The sequence below is a fragment of the Copadichromis virginalis genome, linkage group LG8, assembly GCF_057382275.1.
Source record: "Copadichromis virginalis isolate Kocher_CV1m ecotype Utaka linkage group LG8, C_Virginalis_male_GT1.1, whole genome shotgun sequence".
Lineage (NCBI taxonomy): Eukaryota > Metazoa > Chordata > Actinopteri > Cichliformes > Cichlidae > Copadichromis > Copadichromis virginalis.
The window spans coordinates 25,285,821-25,302,710 of NC_140625.1; positions in this window are offsets into that span (position 1 = coordinate 25,285,821).

Here is a 16,890-nt window from a genome sequence, read left to right on the forward strand (position 1 = left end):
GTGTGTGTGTGTGTGTGCATGTCTTGCTTATGAGGCATTAGTAAAAGGTCATTAGGTCGTGTATGGTGCTAGGATCTTTCACCCCATGACCCCACCCCACGTTGGTCACCCTGTGCCGACAGTTTGCCCTTCAGCAGTTTCAGCTCTAGATAAATCAGAGCAAACAGTTCAATTTGTCATTGCCTTTCTCATTAAGTTTTCATAATGAATTATGTTTTCTTAATGGTGACCTTTTGAAATATGAAAAAAATGACTGAAGACCAACCTCAGCGTGACCCTTTTGTTCTTGCGCGTTTGTGTAATTTATATGGGACGGCGTCACAACAGCTCACCAATCTTAAAAATAAAAAATTTTTAAAAATCCTTAAGCCCACAGTGCTGGAAATGGCTTGATACGCTGTGACGCTGCATTAGAAGACCCATGTGGCATGTGGCGCTGGCTGGTGCCGTTCCATGAGGAGATGGCACGAATTCAGATGTGTGAAATGGACCCGACTTTCAACATAAAATCATATAAATCAAATTCAAAACCTCCCTTGCTTATTCCCAATGACGAGTATCATTGGCAATAACTAGTAAGCAAATCTGTTCAGCATTATTCATGAAGCAGTTTTTGATCTTTTCCTTTTGGGCATGCCAAATTTCACAAAAGCATATTTTGTGTTTTACAGGCACTTTTATAGGCACACCTGGAAGTTGCCCCATATGGTCACAAATTGAAATATTACAAGTGTTAAAAACCTGCTCAGCACCTTTCACTCATGCACAAGCACAGTCCTGTTGAAACACTTTCGTCCTCTCTCCTGCTCCAGCCTGTTTGTCCTCACTTTGTCTCTGAATGATCTGAGTGACACAAACAAGATAGATTCCTTCACTGCACTCTGCACATCTACTTGGCTCTAACTCCATGCTATAGTATATATTCTCCATGCTATAAAAAGACAGGGTTATCTATCTTTTTAGTTGGGCCCAAGTAGTTTATGGTCACAGCAGTTCTTCTGGATCTTTGCCACTGTGTGAGAAGCCTGAAAGGCTCCACACTCATTGACTTTTACTGAGTGAGACAGCGACCGAGAGACACCCCAAGAAATGCATGCTGACCTCTTGAATGTCACTTAAAAGTTCTTTGTGCGTTTAGCTTTGGTTCACCGACTTGTATGTATACATGTATAATATATTGTGTTATTTATAGTGCAGCTCAGAAAGCAATCAAAGCAGAGATACCCAATATGAAATTCTGTCTTAATGTTGTCCATTAATCTCCATGACCGGCAAACCTATTCATCAGACTGTTGTTGTCATCACCATGTGTGTACTGTATTAGGCGTAGGGCTCTAGTGTCACTTCACTGTGGGGCTGCTGATGGCTGAGGAATGATAAGTGGAGGGATAAACCCTTTGTGGGGGTACACAACAGCAAATACACCCTCAGCCGTTGGTAAGAATCCAGTTTCAAGACTTCAGGAGTACACACAGACCCATTCAATGGCTCCTTCAGGCATAGGAACCCAAAGAAGAGTTACAATTTCCTTCAAACGCACAGGCTCAAGGCTGGGATGTCATTCAAAAGATTACACTTGTGTATTAGTTAGTTTGGCCAGATTTTCTAGGGTTGATGAAAACATTCACAAAATCACAGTAAAACTGCTGTAATAATTATTAGGTAATACGCAATATATTACTTATAAGCAATTATAAGATGCTTATTAGTATAATTGTGTTATTATATTATTTTCTGACTTACCTATCCATTGTTAAAAATACATTAAATCTTTACATTTTTCAATTCAAATCCAGTTTTTTTAAAAGCAAATAAACAAAAAACAACAACATTGGTAAATGTAAATAACTAATTTAGTTAAATGCTTGTTTAGGCTTATTAGTCTTTGGTAATAACTTTATAAGTGGCTAATTACTTACTAACTAACATTTATTACAGGGGGCTTAATAGAAAGCATTACCAAAATGGATTTTTAAGCCATTTAGTTATTCAATTCCTGAGTTACCTGAGATCAGTTTCCATGCATGTCAAAGTTTTTTATCACAAAGACTGAAAACAAAAGGAAGCTTTCATCTGCTTCCAGCTGTAACAAAAAGTGATATAATTATAGCAAGATTCCCTTTTTCCCTATAAGCTTCCTTTGCAGCTGGGGTTAGTTGCTGAAACATTTCTTTGCATGGCACAGTGGAGTCAAAGTGAGTCATAAAAGTTATCAGAAATTCCAGAAGATATAATATTTAAATAAGCAAGCCAGATGTGTAACGGATCAAAATCTGTCAGTTTGTATTTAGATGGTTAGTTAACCATTAATCAAGAACCTCACTGGCACGCTGTATTGTGTAACCCTGTTCTAACATGGAGTAGTTTTACAGCTTTAGACCATTCAAAGGTTTGCGTGTTTTCTGATATTTCATCGTGGCAGGTTTTGTTACATTATGCCATGTTGTTTAGGAATCCAAGATGTCTGATTTTTACCCTGGGACACAAATGCAGCCAAATAATTAAAGTGGATCTGGAACATCGCTTAATCTAACTCTCTGATGCTTTAAGCCAAGGACTTTCAGCCCGCACATTTTCACATTTCCTCTTTTACAAACAAAGAGGCAGATGTGAAAACATTACCTTTTCCCAAAAATGGAGAAATATTTATAAAAAAATCACACTGATTTTTTTCAGGTTTACCAAACAAGAGTGAGTTTCCGAAAAATTCCCATTTTAAGAGATCTTTTAAATTTTACATGTCAGCTGGTGGTTGCTGATAAGTGAGTGATAGATCAAACTCTGACACATGAAAGAGTATTGACAACATCTCTCTAATGGATTTTCTCCAAAGTTCTGTTTGCACTTCAAAGGCTCAATTAAATATTTACATACAAAACATATTTATGCAGCCTGGCATATAAGATGATAGGTAAATATTGCCTTGTGACTCATATTGACAAACAGATCAACACTGCGTACCTGTGTTGGTTTTACATGTGGTATTAAACATGCCAGTTCTTTCTCCTCTACACACCATCAGGTTCAGTTTCTGCTGCTCCCACTTCAGTCTGATGAACAGCTGGGTCTCCCATCTCTGTTCCAATTCAGTCATTCCTTCTCCTACATTTCATTGTTATTCCCGAGACATGCACTTGTCAATTCACTGTTCACAGTGATGCTAACAAAGTCAGCAGAGGAAGCATGTCATCTGTATTGTCATTGTAAGGATGTACATTAGAAAATCATTTAATTAGCATTCACTCTCAACCTCTCAATTTCCACTGCATGTTGCTCAAAGGGCCATGTTGCCATGGCACCTATCTGGATTTTTCATTTGGTGCTTTATCATGTGGCCGTTCTCCACTTTGTGGGTCTGCAGATATAATTTCCTTTTATACAGTCGATTTTATGGTTGGCTTTGCTGTTAGCTTCACCCAGAGGGGTTGTTGCCTCGGAAAGTGATTGTGATTTTGTTTGTTCGCTGGCTATCTCTGAAGAAGCTGAGCAGGCTGGAAAGTCGGTACTTTAAAAAAAATCAATGTGCAAAAGAGGTTTATTGTATGCAGATTCAGATTTCCTTTGAAAAATATGAACCTGTTGACCTATGTTTGTTATTTTCAGTTATTTATTTATTTATTCTTTTAATTTGGTCAAAACCATGGACCAAACTCTACAAAACATCTGTAAAGAAAAAATATATGTAATACCCCCTAATTTGTATAAAATTATAATAAACAGGTACATTGAAGTTCTACAGATAAAAATGGTTATTATTAATAATGTTAACTAATTATCACTAGTACTTTTTTTTTTTTTTTTTTTTGTAAATAGTTACTGCCAACCGTTTCCAGAGTGTAGACCGCTTATCCCAGTGAGACATATTTCACTCCTAACTCTATGTATTTTGACCTAAATTGCAATCTTTTTAGCAGTTACGTGAATGAAGCAGGACACACCGTGATCTCCAGATTCATGGCTCACTGTGATTTGTTGTCAACACTAAAGAGATTCAAATGCAGGATAGAGATCAAATGGTTTAAAGGGATTTAATGAATGTTTCCAATAAGTGCAACAGAAGTTTAGGTTTAAGTTGAGCTTTCCAAACAGCATGATTTTACTCAGGTAAATCCCCCTCTTAACTATAATTCAGGTAAGTATTTCCCTTTTTCCAACACTGGTTCAATCTTCCAGCTTTTCACAGGCTTGAAGACAGAAAAGTCTCCAACTGAGACAATACCAGAGTTGTTCCCACAGAATTGCCGCAAGGAGCAAGGAGACAAATAAGTAAGCAGACAGCACAAAACAAAGGAAAGCAGATTTTATGCCATCACATGAGTAGAAAAACAACCTGCCATCGACTGGAGATGAGAAACTGGTGTCCCTGCCTGGGTCCTCTCTGGACCACAGCGACTCCTGTAAGAGAGTGGTTAGTGCCGCCCTCGGATATACTCACAGACAGGTCAACACCTGGGGAGTGACACCATGATATTTATGCTATATAACTACTATAACTGCTCTCTTAAACAACTTTAGAAAAGCCATTCAAATAATTTTATTATCTGCACTAAACAATATTTAAAATACATTTGAAGAGTCAGCTTTATATTAACCAATTAGCAACTATTATTAATTAACATTTCACTGTTTGTTAAAAATAAAAGAAAAACACTTAACAAAAGTTTCAGTAACTGTCAATTTACCACTTTCTACCGATTGGGTTTTATCATGTGTTACAATATATCCAGTCCTTTGGGTAAATGCCCAACTTATATATGTATTTTTGGACTTACAAAAAAGGTATACTGTTTAGTATACTTTTTATACTGCCTTGAGTCCTCTTTCACAGTTATAACGTAATGACCCAAGCAGATCCTTGTTCACTCTTTGATGCAGAAAGTGTAACTCAGCTCAGTTATTCAGGAGGGGCTCACACTAGAGTCGCTGCTCATGCACATTGAAAGGAGCCTAGTTAACCCAGGTTGCTCAGGCATGTGTCAAATCTGCCTCCTGAATGACTCCTCGGTAAGATGTTTCAGGTTTGTCCAACCAGACTGGCTAGAGCTGCGACATGCTGAAAAGTTTATGTTTCTCGGGGGATTTGGAGATCCTCCCCCCAAGAAGAGCTGGAGACGCCAGTGAGGACGTCTAGGCAGCTTTGCTTAGACTTCTACCCCAACAAAAATGAAGGAATAGATGGATGGATATGAATTACATGATGACATGCTTCTATAGGTGGTGCAGTGGTAGAGCAGTCACTTAATGGCAAGAATGCTTCTGGTTTGAACCCCAGCTGGGGGCTTTCTGTGTAGAATTTGTGTGTTCTCTCTGTGTCTGCGGGTGGTTCTACCTACAATCCAAAGACATCAATGTCAGGTTAATTGTTGTTTCTGAACTGTGAGGCAAAGTGCTTAATGTGGCTGGTAGTCTAAAGCACTTTGAGTGGTCAGTAAGATGAGAAAAATGCCATGCCAGTGCCAGTCTATTCCATGTGTGCAACATATTGCTTATCCTTGTTTTTGAATGGATCGAGACCAATTGATTGTTGTTTAGTCTTCCTTCGTGTTGTGGTACAAATCATTATCTGCCCTCTGCAAAAGAAAACTGTGCTGTCCTTTCACGCTCTGGGCCCTGTTAGCACCTTTTTCATCATCCAAGGTGTGTTTATATGTGCTGTAACAGCACAAGTGCTGTAGCCACTGACCTACAGCAGATTGTTTACACAGCAGAATGGGAATGATAAGTGATTCTTGTCCTTCACGCTGGTCTTGTATATTGCTCAGTGTGGTTTGATACGTGTTATTCTTTGCCTGTGTGCTCAAACCACATGGATGATGAGATGTCGGTGGGTAATGGTAAAAATAAATTAAGACTGATAAGAAATAATTAAAAAATATATAATTTTTATTGCTGTTGGAGCCATATGGAAGTGATGGCATGTCTGGAAGGCCAATCTGATAAACACTTCTCTTCAAAACTAACGTCTCATCTTGCATTTGAGCTTTCAGTAAAGAGTACCATTTAAGAATGAAACATGAAGTGGATGTGGGACTCTTCCTTTTCAAAATAAATGAAAACCTCAAAAATCGCATCAATGTACATGAAAAGTCTTCAGGGCCTGGCACTGTTCCCGCTGAAAGTGGTAAAAGCCTGAACAGTGAGTACAGGAACCTCCTGGCACAGTCGTGTTATTGTTGCAAAGAATGAAGAGAGTGCGAGCCAGGCATACAGAGTTAGTTCAATAAAACTATAACCAAAATCAGCAAATTGAGCCGGAAAGATTGAGACGAAGCCAATACCGTGTCTGTCTGGGAGTGTCCTTGGATTTATTTTTTTTTTCTGTCAGTGTATATTCTGTTTTTGTAGGAATATTTGCAGGTATGCATGCTGATTTACTGCAAATGCATAAACTGTGAACAGACATATGGTCAGCAGTAATTTATGTGCATTTCCATAAAAGCCAGACTTTGCACAATTAAGTCCATGGCACACTCAACACATGCACAATCCAGTGGTGAAATGAGAAGATAGGAGGAGTCAGTTCTCTGCCAGTATCACTACCCGAATCTCAGGTTTGATGGTTCACCCCATCCCAGTCCTTCCTGGAATCTCTTTCTTTCCATGTGGGAAAGCTTTACTTCACATGAGATTTGAAGCATATTTGTTTTCACCTACTGTCACGTTGACGGCTCGCCCATTTGGGATGGATCAAGCGCGACGCCAAGATCCGCTGTCACGTCTTCATGCCACTTGTGAGGAGACATTACCAGAGGTAAACACTTCACTGAGAGGAAGCCAGTCAAATATGGAATATTCACATGCATGTTTGGAGAAATATTACAGGGCGCCTGTTTGTGTGGATATCTTAACATCTCCAGTGTTTTTCACGACACAGTGATCCCAGATGTGGCTTTTGAGTCATCGTCCAGCCCAGCACTTTCAGTCTAACCCGTCTTGGAAGTCTTCCACTGTTTTGGCCCTAAGAATCACGGGTTCCCTTTTTAAGGCAGCAGGGTGTTTATACGGCCTATGCCAACTGGCTCCATGATTGCAGGCCACTGGTTTATTTTAATTAGCCATGGAAAGCAGTTCCGATGGATTTTAGTGTGACTCACCCCTTTTTCAAAACATTAGTCTCCACCACGTCCCATTGTTGCCCTTTGAGGTTGGGTTTCGTTTCAGATTAATAAAAAGCAGGACCATCAGCGATGCTGTGCCATGTACTGTGTACTGTGAGTGTGTGTACATTTGTGCGTGTGCTGGCCTACTGGTGAAATGTTTAATATTAATCAGATGTGACGTAGTAGTTATGCAGAAATGTATTTTGTTTGACTTGCACTGCAGCAGTGTTTGTTGTGTCTCTTAAAATGCAAACCCCACTATAACATAATTTCTTATGTAAGGACTCAAAAAGTACTCAGAGATTTGTTTGTGGATGGCAAAACTTTTCCAAATTTTAGATACAGCTTCTAAGTGTAAATATTCATGAAATATTCTGCTTCAGCATCTCACGTCCTGAACAAAAGAGGCTGTGTGTGCTCTCTGTTTTGAAGAATGTATTGTCTTTTTGCAAGCAAGTGATCATTAGGTTGTCACCGCAGCAATATTTCAACCAATTCATCTCAAAATAATCACTTAATTATGATGCAAAAATCATCTCCATTTGTTTTCTGATGGCCACATTGTGTAATTACAGTGTGCAAACAAACACTGATGCCATTTCATATTATTTTTGGTTTATTTAACCTATTAGTTATACATTAAAAATCTCTTTTGCAAGAATATCAGTGGTTACTAAACAATAAGTCATAACAAAGTGTGCGAAACATGCACGTATAGAGAATATTAAACTGTAAGAATTTCTCAAGAGATCTATAGGGGCAAGCATAACATTTGTAGCCAGACTGCCAGCTCCATAACATTTAGCTGAGCTTTAAGTTCAGTCTAAGCAGAATGAGCCTCACATTTAAACAGCACTTTCCAGATTTCATGTACAGTTTACAGAGATTTTTTTAATATATTCTATTATATCAAATTTTGCGCTAAATAGACATGCAGACCTGTTTTGTATGACAATTTTTTCCCTACTGTTGCTGTTTATAGCTGCTTTCTCCCACATTATCTTAAAGTCATTGTTAGCGAGATAATACAACAATTATTTCCCCATTTATTGGTAAATTCAAGCGTGGGGGGAAAAGCCACAAAGTCCAACCATCAATGGACCATCACAATCTCGAAACTATGAAAGTAGAGCTGACGTTTCCAAGTCAAACCACTGGAATGGCAATATTTTCTTATGTTTTTCTGCTTTGTTTCTTTATCTCAAATATATAATTTTTTATTTGGAATTATATCGAAAATGAAATTTAAGCTCAAAATTATGTATCTTTGGAATTTTGGCAGTTTGGACTCAAGTGTTTATTGTTGCAAGTGTGAAATAAATCTCTGGATGTGATTTTTTTTTCCTTGGATTCCAAACATTTGCATACTGTAAAATCACTGTGGAATGCATTGACCCTGGCAGCTCATTTTCTCTGCCTCTCTGGCAGAGAGGTTTAAGTAAAGCCAGTTTATTCAAAACACATGAACTGCATTCAACAGACTAAGCCTCGGCTTCAGACTTGCAGTAAAGACGTCTTTTGATGTAGCCACATCAGTACACTGTGAATACAAACGTAGACACTTGCAAGAAGAAAAGTGTGGTCTGACATTTCCAACTTATCACATCAGGTATCAGGTTTCCTTTGTGTACATATGCAGTGGCTTGGTCTTTGGAAACAGCTTACTAAAATTGTCATGGACTCTGCTTTTATGTCATCGGCCAAAAGATTGCTTCTGATATCCTTCGTTCCTTGTGTAACCTTAATTTCTGCTCTCTCTATAACTCTGTGCAACCTTCAACATGTTGTTTAGATATTGGGTGAGCATAACAGGGCCATATCATAAACCAGCTTGCGTTCCATTGCAACCACTAAACATGAAATTTAGCTTTGGGGTCCTTAGGGACTAGAAAAGCGCTATACAAATACAGGCCATTTACCATTTACCATTTTTCACAGTCCCTGAGAGGAGTTGTAACTAGATGGCAGTCCAAGCCAACAGACACTCATTATCCCCTGCAAAATGTGAGCTTTTGTGCGCAGCTTGTGTAGGAAAGACAACCCCGGCTATGTCATTCTTACTTCATGCTTTTATCGTTGACGAAAAACACCACACTAACTCGAACGCCTCCACAGAGCACCTTTTACACACTCGTAACTGTTAAAAGCTGCAGCTGCATAAGGATCAGTTACATTCTTTATCTCACCTTATAGAGATTTTCTGAGTGAGAACTATAAACCTTCAGGCTTGTGCTGCTCACGAGAGGCTTCTTGTGATTCTGTAGTCATGTTTTATCTCTTTTTTTGTCTCCAGCTTTGGCTTCAAATTAATTTTCTTGCAGCTGTTAACAGATGTTGAAAGAAAAGGGGGATTGTAATTATTAAACGTCTACAGAGAGGAGGTTACATAAAACACCAACGTAGTGAGAAAGCGGCCAAGACCATAAAGCCATTGTGCTCCAATGAAGAAAAATTACTGGCAGACGGATTTGAAAGCAATGGCCAAGAAATTTCTGGTTAAATCGCTAAATCTTATTTAGTGGTTAAGAAACATAAACACCTTTTAAAAGGGGTAAGAAAAAATGATTAATTAGCAATAAAGTTACGTAGTGAACACAAATGAAGGAGAAAAAGAACTCAAAACTGGACAAGAAACTCCTTTGGCTCCTTACTTCTGCCAAATGTTGGAAAAATTTGAAACTTTAAATTGTGAGTCACTAAAAAACCTCTTATTATAACCAAAAGGAAATACTTGAGAAACACATGTGTATCTTGGAGAACTTGTTAATTCATATCAGTCCATAAAGTCGCCATTATTTCTGAGAAAAGTTATCTGTGTTCGCTTCATTTTTACTCCTCCATATCAATTCCAGACTTTAAAAAATGCAAATCAGACATGTGAGTCTTCGCCAAACAGATGTGTCACAGTTAGTCTTGCTGCAATTGGAAGGAAAAAATATTACAGAAATGTTAAACATGGCACACCCAGGCATGAATGTTTCTGGGTGACTTGTAATGCGTTTTACTTTGCGTCTGTCTATATGAAGCTGTATTTTGTTTTATACACTAAGGAATGTCAGTAGTCAAAAAACCACTTGCCTCACATGGGACAACGGTTTTCGATTCCCGACTCATCCAGCTTGGCACGTTAAAATAACGGCCCACACACTGAAACAATTATGGGAATAATGTGGGGTGTTTTAACAGCTGTAGACTGGGGGAGGGCAGGGCGAGAGGCTGCGGCATTCGATGAATCGAAATATGACAAGAGACAAGAGACTTGTCTTAATGCTTAGCAGCATCTCACTCACTGCTGGCACCAAAAAAAAGGTTCATTTTAATATGGAAAAATTTGGAAATGATAGATTGGTTGAGTTATTTCAACAGGGCACTGAGACATCTTTGGCTCAAAAGAAATGAGGTGGCCTGGATTTATTAATAGTTTTAATAAGTATATAAAGTCTTAGAAGTCTTAGAAGAAGTCTTAAAATACTTAGGGTTATAACCTTCTGTCTGAAGACATATATATGGTATTTTGATGTATAAGCCCTCTTTAGCTTTGCTGAATTTTATAGTGAGTTTCAGTTAAATGTAGAACCGTAAGACTCATAGAATATCTTCCAGTTTTGGTCTTTCGGTCTTGCTAATTCATTTATTCTGGCTTTTGTATTCCTGTAATTTATGTTCAGACCGACTCCAGCCTGCCTTGCACTGAAGCCAGCTGTATCACCTGAGTTCCCTGCCACTCTGCTTTCTCTCTTTTCTTTTGGCATTTTTCTTTTTAAACATGTTTTTACTATATATATATATATATATATATATATACACACACACACCTTTGGCTTTTCACTGTCATTGTATACTGTCTAACCAGACACGGTAAAAAAGTGAGCCTACAGATAGATACATTAGTGGCTAAAGGGAGAAAATACACGATGCTGTCAAAACTATTCACTCATCAATGAATACTACACAATAATGAACAACACACAAATAAACACAAACAAATAGGGTTTAATATGGGAAAGCCTGGCTTGCAGTCTCTGTTCTAATTCTTCCCAAAGGTGTTTTATCAGGTTGAGGTCAGGACTCTGTGCAGGTCAGTCAAGTTCTTCAACACCAAACTCGCTCATCCACGTCTTTATGAACCTTGCTTTGTGTAGTGGTGCACAATCATCTTGGAAAAGGAATGGGCCATCCCCAAACTATTCCCACAAACCAGAAGCTTTAAATTATCCAAAGTGTCTGAGTATGCTGAAGCACTAAGAGTTCCTTTCAGTGGAACTCAGGGGGCCAACTCCTGAAAAACAACCCCACACCATAACCCACCCTCCACCAAACTTTCCAAGTATCCGACAACTGCCAGATAAACGGTCATCTATCAGATAGCCAAAAGCATGATCCACCACTCCAGAAAACACATCTCCAGTGGCAGCGTGCTTTACACCACTGGATCCAACACACATTGCACTTGGTGATATAAGGCTTGGATACAGCTGCTCAGCCATGGAAACCCATTCCATGAAGCTCTTTATACTCTGTTCATGAGCTAATCTGAAAGCCACATGAAGCCTGAAGTTCTGTGTCTACTTACTCATCAAAAAGTAGGCGGCCTCTACACACTATGCACTTCACCATCTGCTGCCACCACAACCCAGTCTTTCACAAGTGTTTGTAGAAGTCTACATACCTAGTTCATTTTATACACCTGAGGCCATGGAGGCGATTGGAATACCTGAACTGAATTATCTGGATGGGTGAGTGAATACTTTTGGAAATCATCATTAGTCATCTGAGAGAAAAGTCGAGGCAAAAATACATATTGCACCGGGTAGAGAGAAAGGAAAAATGGCAAAAGAATACTTGCGGATTTAATGAAAAAAAATTCTTAGGAAGAACTCTCATGCATGTATTTATACAGTATTGCAAGTAAGCATTTTCAAGCAAAGCAAATAAGCAGCAGTTTTTTCAAGCGGTTTGCCATTACATGGACATGGAACTAGGATTAACCTTCTCATTATCTTTTAGCAAGAAGTGATAAGGAAAAAATCCCAATATGTCTATTTCTGGCACAGTGCCATCTACACAAAGGCTTGGTGTTTGTCTTATGGGTGCAATGACTCTGCCAGCAAACATAAGTCAAACCTACACTCATTTTCTCAAACAAAATTATGCTTGATGTTTTGACTTGGGGTCTGCAGTGTGTTTCAAACACCAGTGTTAGCATGCAGCGTGACAGTTGTTGATAAAACAGCCTTTTTAGTCTTTCACCTCTACCCCTCAAGATTATCCTGACTGGTCTAAGAGTTTAACTCGCTCCTTTCAAGTCAAAAGCTCACCTGCCATCAAGTTGCAAAAGCTCTTCTTTTATCAAACAACTACCCCTCTGGTGGCCATGGTACGCCTCTCACCACGAACCTCTGGGAAAAACACATAATACACACTCGATGACCCAAAACATCTGCTGCTAATATGGGTCAGTTTTATCCCCAGGTCTTTTAAAAAATAATCCCACGCATGACAACTTAGTAAAAAACACAAATGCATGAATCAACTGCCCTGCGTGTCATTTTCCAACACTTGTATCAACATGCTAAGGCACCCGCTGAGCTGTGAAGTGTCTAAACTAGAACACCCGTTGCTTCTCCTCAGCTCCAAAAATGGCTCTTCCTAGGCCAGGGTCAAACGAGGAGAGAGTGAGAAGCCCAGATAGTATTTACTGTACAAACAACAGTCGAGTTATCGTGTCTGGAAAATGGTATTTGTTGTGACTGTTTTTTGCTGGGTTATAGGAAGTGTATTTAACTGCAGGACCAATCATCAGGGATTATTTTACAGGTTTCCTGAACTGCTTCAGTATTGTGGCAATTTATCTTGCTGCTAACGTGAGTTAGAAACGTGTTGCTGTGAAACAACCTCCTATAGAAGAGCCCCATCCATCAGATTTTCCATTTCAGAATCAAAATCCACCAATAAAGGCTCCCCTAAAAGTGTGCTCTCACTACACTGCTGGGGGCCTTTTCTTATCAGGTACCGTAACAGTGAGAGCCCTGTCTCTGTTGGAGAGAAAACATCTGTACTTGACATGACCAAGTGGCTAATTGTTTGTCAGGCTTTGAAGTTGAACTATGAAGATGAAGCACTGATATAGATGTCCATCAGCCATCCCAAACTTTCTGCCGCTGTCAGTGTGGTTTAAAACAGCGGTCCCCAACCCCCGGGCCTCGGACCGGTACCGGTCCGTGAGTCGTTTGGTACCAAGCCGCGAGAGTTGAGGCTCAGGTGTGAAAATGTATGGTTTTCTGGGTTTTTATCGGTTTTCGGTGTTATTTTGTTGTCATTTTTATTGTTAACTCGGTTTTCCTGGGTCTTTTCACATGTGTTATGAATAAATCTTCTTTTTTCGGTACTAGTTTTATTTTGTTGTATTTATCCGAGACACCTTAAAGGCCGGTCCGTGAAAATATTGTCAGGCATAAACTGGTCCGTGGCGCAAAAAAGGTTGGGGACCGCTGGTTTAAAAAATTTGAGCTGTAAATAGAAACAGTTGGTATTGCAACCAGCCACCACTCACGTACTCACTGAAGCAGAACTGCATCCAGCACAAGACCTCTAATCCTCCACTGCAGCTCTGGGCTCACTTAAGTGTATTATTCTTCTTCTGTGGTGCATGAAGACCTTTGTAGTCTGTGTTACAATTAATTTTCTATTCGTCTTGTGGCAGGAAGTAGACCCAGATGCCATTTTTCCTAAACTCTTCCTCTGTGAATTGATTTCTTGTTCCAAGGTGCCACTCCACCCCCTCTCCCCAGACAATATTGCGTCTACTGACCTCTAAATAGAGAAGTTTTATGCAGTTGACCTTTGACTTTTACGTCTCTGCATTTATGTCTGAGAAAATAGTGAAATTATGACACTTAACACTGTCGCCTACAAGTGTCTGGAACAGCTCTGTGAAGACTGAGGGCCATTGAGATCGCAGGTCAATTCAAGACACCTTTCATTTTGGTTTAATAACCGTGTACTGAAACGCAATCGCGCTGACATGCAATGTAAGCCCACATAGAAGTGGGCTGGGAATCCTATTCAGTGGTTGCAGAGGCTATTTACACTAATATACACATGAAGCTTGCAGTAATTTAAAGATGTCTCTCATCAGTTCCTTAAGTTAACACAAACCACCTTACCAGAGACTGAGAGTCAGTTAAAAACACACAAATTGACTGGCTGACACACACAGGCTTGAAGATTTCTATAAATGGAGACAGTTGGCCCCCCAGAGGACGAGCGCCATAAATCAGTGGTACCTTAAAATACTAGTAAACGTAATACATGCTATAGCCTCTGCTGTTAAAGCAGTAGTGTGTTTAATTAAAGCTGTTTCTGTTTGTTTTGCATTTGTCTTTAGTATAAAGTAGAACTTGCAGAGGTAAAATAATCTCTTTGCAATTATCACAATACATTCCAGATGTCACGTTATAACAGCAGATGGTCTCGGAGGACAATCAGTCAATTCATAAATGGGAAACAAAAACGTTTCAACTTAATTAGACACACAAAAAATTTAGAGCGAGGAGTGGGGAAAAAAGTATCTGCGTCTTTTACAGTCCAACTGTATAATGACCGTTTAAATGGAGTGACCGGTACATGAGGTGTCGCTCATATCACTGCACTACGACATGTGTTAGCACTGAGCCCTCTGTGAGTAACAACTTTGCACAATCATCTGTTGGGGTTTAGCCTTGTATATGAGAAGCCAGAAGCCAGCAGTAGCCTCTTTGATCATCTTCCTGATGTGCGGTCACAGCGGTTTCACCCTACTCTCTTTTGGCTCAATCAAGGGGGCCTTGATATCCGCATGTTCCAACATCCAGAAAACAAGAACCTGCTTACTGAGGAGGCACCGCAGAGAAGCAGTCAATGAGCAATCAGATTCCCTCTTATCTATTTGGCTTGGCTGGATGCGGCTGTTAATCAGTCCCATATCTCAGTAATGGTGTTCCTGTTAATTGCCTCCCTTCACTGTGGCTGTATTCCCTTTCGCTTATGATCTCTATCTGCAAATGAGGTCAGAAAGGCATATGGATCTTGTTTCCAGCCTGGCTTTGTTGGATGCTAACAGGGGACGGTTGGAAAGAGTGCTGGCCGTGTGGCCTGGCATTTAAAGCTGTCCTGAGATCAAGGCACTTGTCATCGCTCCCATGTGTTGATGTCACTACTCTGTTGGAACTTGAACTTATTCATAAAGATCTTTGTTTAACCCCAAATTTCATTCTCCAACAACTTTTCTTTTCTTCCTTTTTTTTTCTTTAGATTCAGCAGTACATGGTTGTATGTCACTTGGAAACCATTTTCATCATGACTCAGTTCCCCATGAGAATGACGTGATTTGCATATTCATTGAGCTTTTGCATCTGATGACCATATTGCTAGACTTAGTAACGCAGCGATATCTGACTGGCTCCGGGGCAAGGCAGCCACCCGTCTGAGTTACATGCAAATACAAAAGTAAAGCAGATTGTTATTTTCTTAATCACATTCTGTACCATGACCGACTTGGCCTGCAAAGATGGTACTATTCAAGATGAAGTTGGAAGCTCAAACCTGCCGCTGACACAGCATGACAACATTTGAAAAATTTATTTGACAAATGAACTATGATGCAAATATGCACCTTTGGAGATGCAGATCCATGTAGACTGATGTCAGCTGGGGCACACTGAATTGCCTTTTGTTGCCTTCTCCCCCACTTCCAACCCTTCCAACCTTTTTTTTTTCTTTTAACTTTGAGCGTCTTACATGTCATTTCTTTCCCTCTTCTCCTCGTGCATAAATAAACCTGTGCCCTCCTCTCCCCAAGCAAACTCTAGGGCTAGCTCAAAGGTCTGGGAGCATTCCTACATGAAGACTTTTCTCTTTTCTAACTTTGTTTTGATTTTATGCTTGTTATCCACCCCTACAGCTCTGACACTCCTCAACAAGAGGCTCCGTACCTGATGAAACAAAAGGGGGGTTGTGCTGCCTGATGAACCTAAACTCAGCTTGTGGGGGTTCGGTTAAGCACAGCAGGAAAAACGAAGGGAGCGCCATTCTCCCCAGTTCTCTGCAGACCAAATCAAATTATCTGCAGTGCGCTCATGAAAGAAGAGATTCCCCAAAGTGTTACTAAGACCGTTCTCCTCATAACCCCTTTGTTATTCAAAGGTGCCCAGCTGTTGTGCCGCTGCTCTTAAACCAGAGGGCCTTCTCTCCCTGATCTTCAGCCCTCGTGACTTCCAATGATGCCCTCGAGGCACCATGGCCTAGAGGGCAGGTGGCAGGGTGAAAGGTCTCTCTGGATAGGACAAACCCAGCTCACTCAGCTGGTTTACCTCTGTAGCTTCTGTAGTGCTTCAAAGACTACAAAGATATGTTGCTTAATTTTATTTATTTATTCTTTTTGAGACAGATAAACTAAAATGGCCAGTGGTGATGTGAGTGACAGGTGAAAGTATAATAAGCTGCTGGAATCTGAGAATTTCATAGTTTCACTGGTTTCTATTCCTTGTAAAAACTAAACTACTATTAAAACGTCTACATTTTTGACACAGTCTAAGTACAAAACCAAATTAAACTTAGAAATAATCCCTCTTCTCATTAACTCAACCTTCATAAAAAGTATGCAAAAACTGAAAATTTTCTAAAGGAAACAAAATGTAATTATTTAAGAAAGTTAAAGTGATGATAAATGTAATTGTTACAAAAAACTCAAGCATACTGCAGAACCATACGCCTTTGTCACTGTTCAACCACCTATCACATGATACAATAC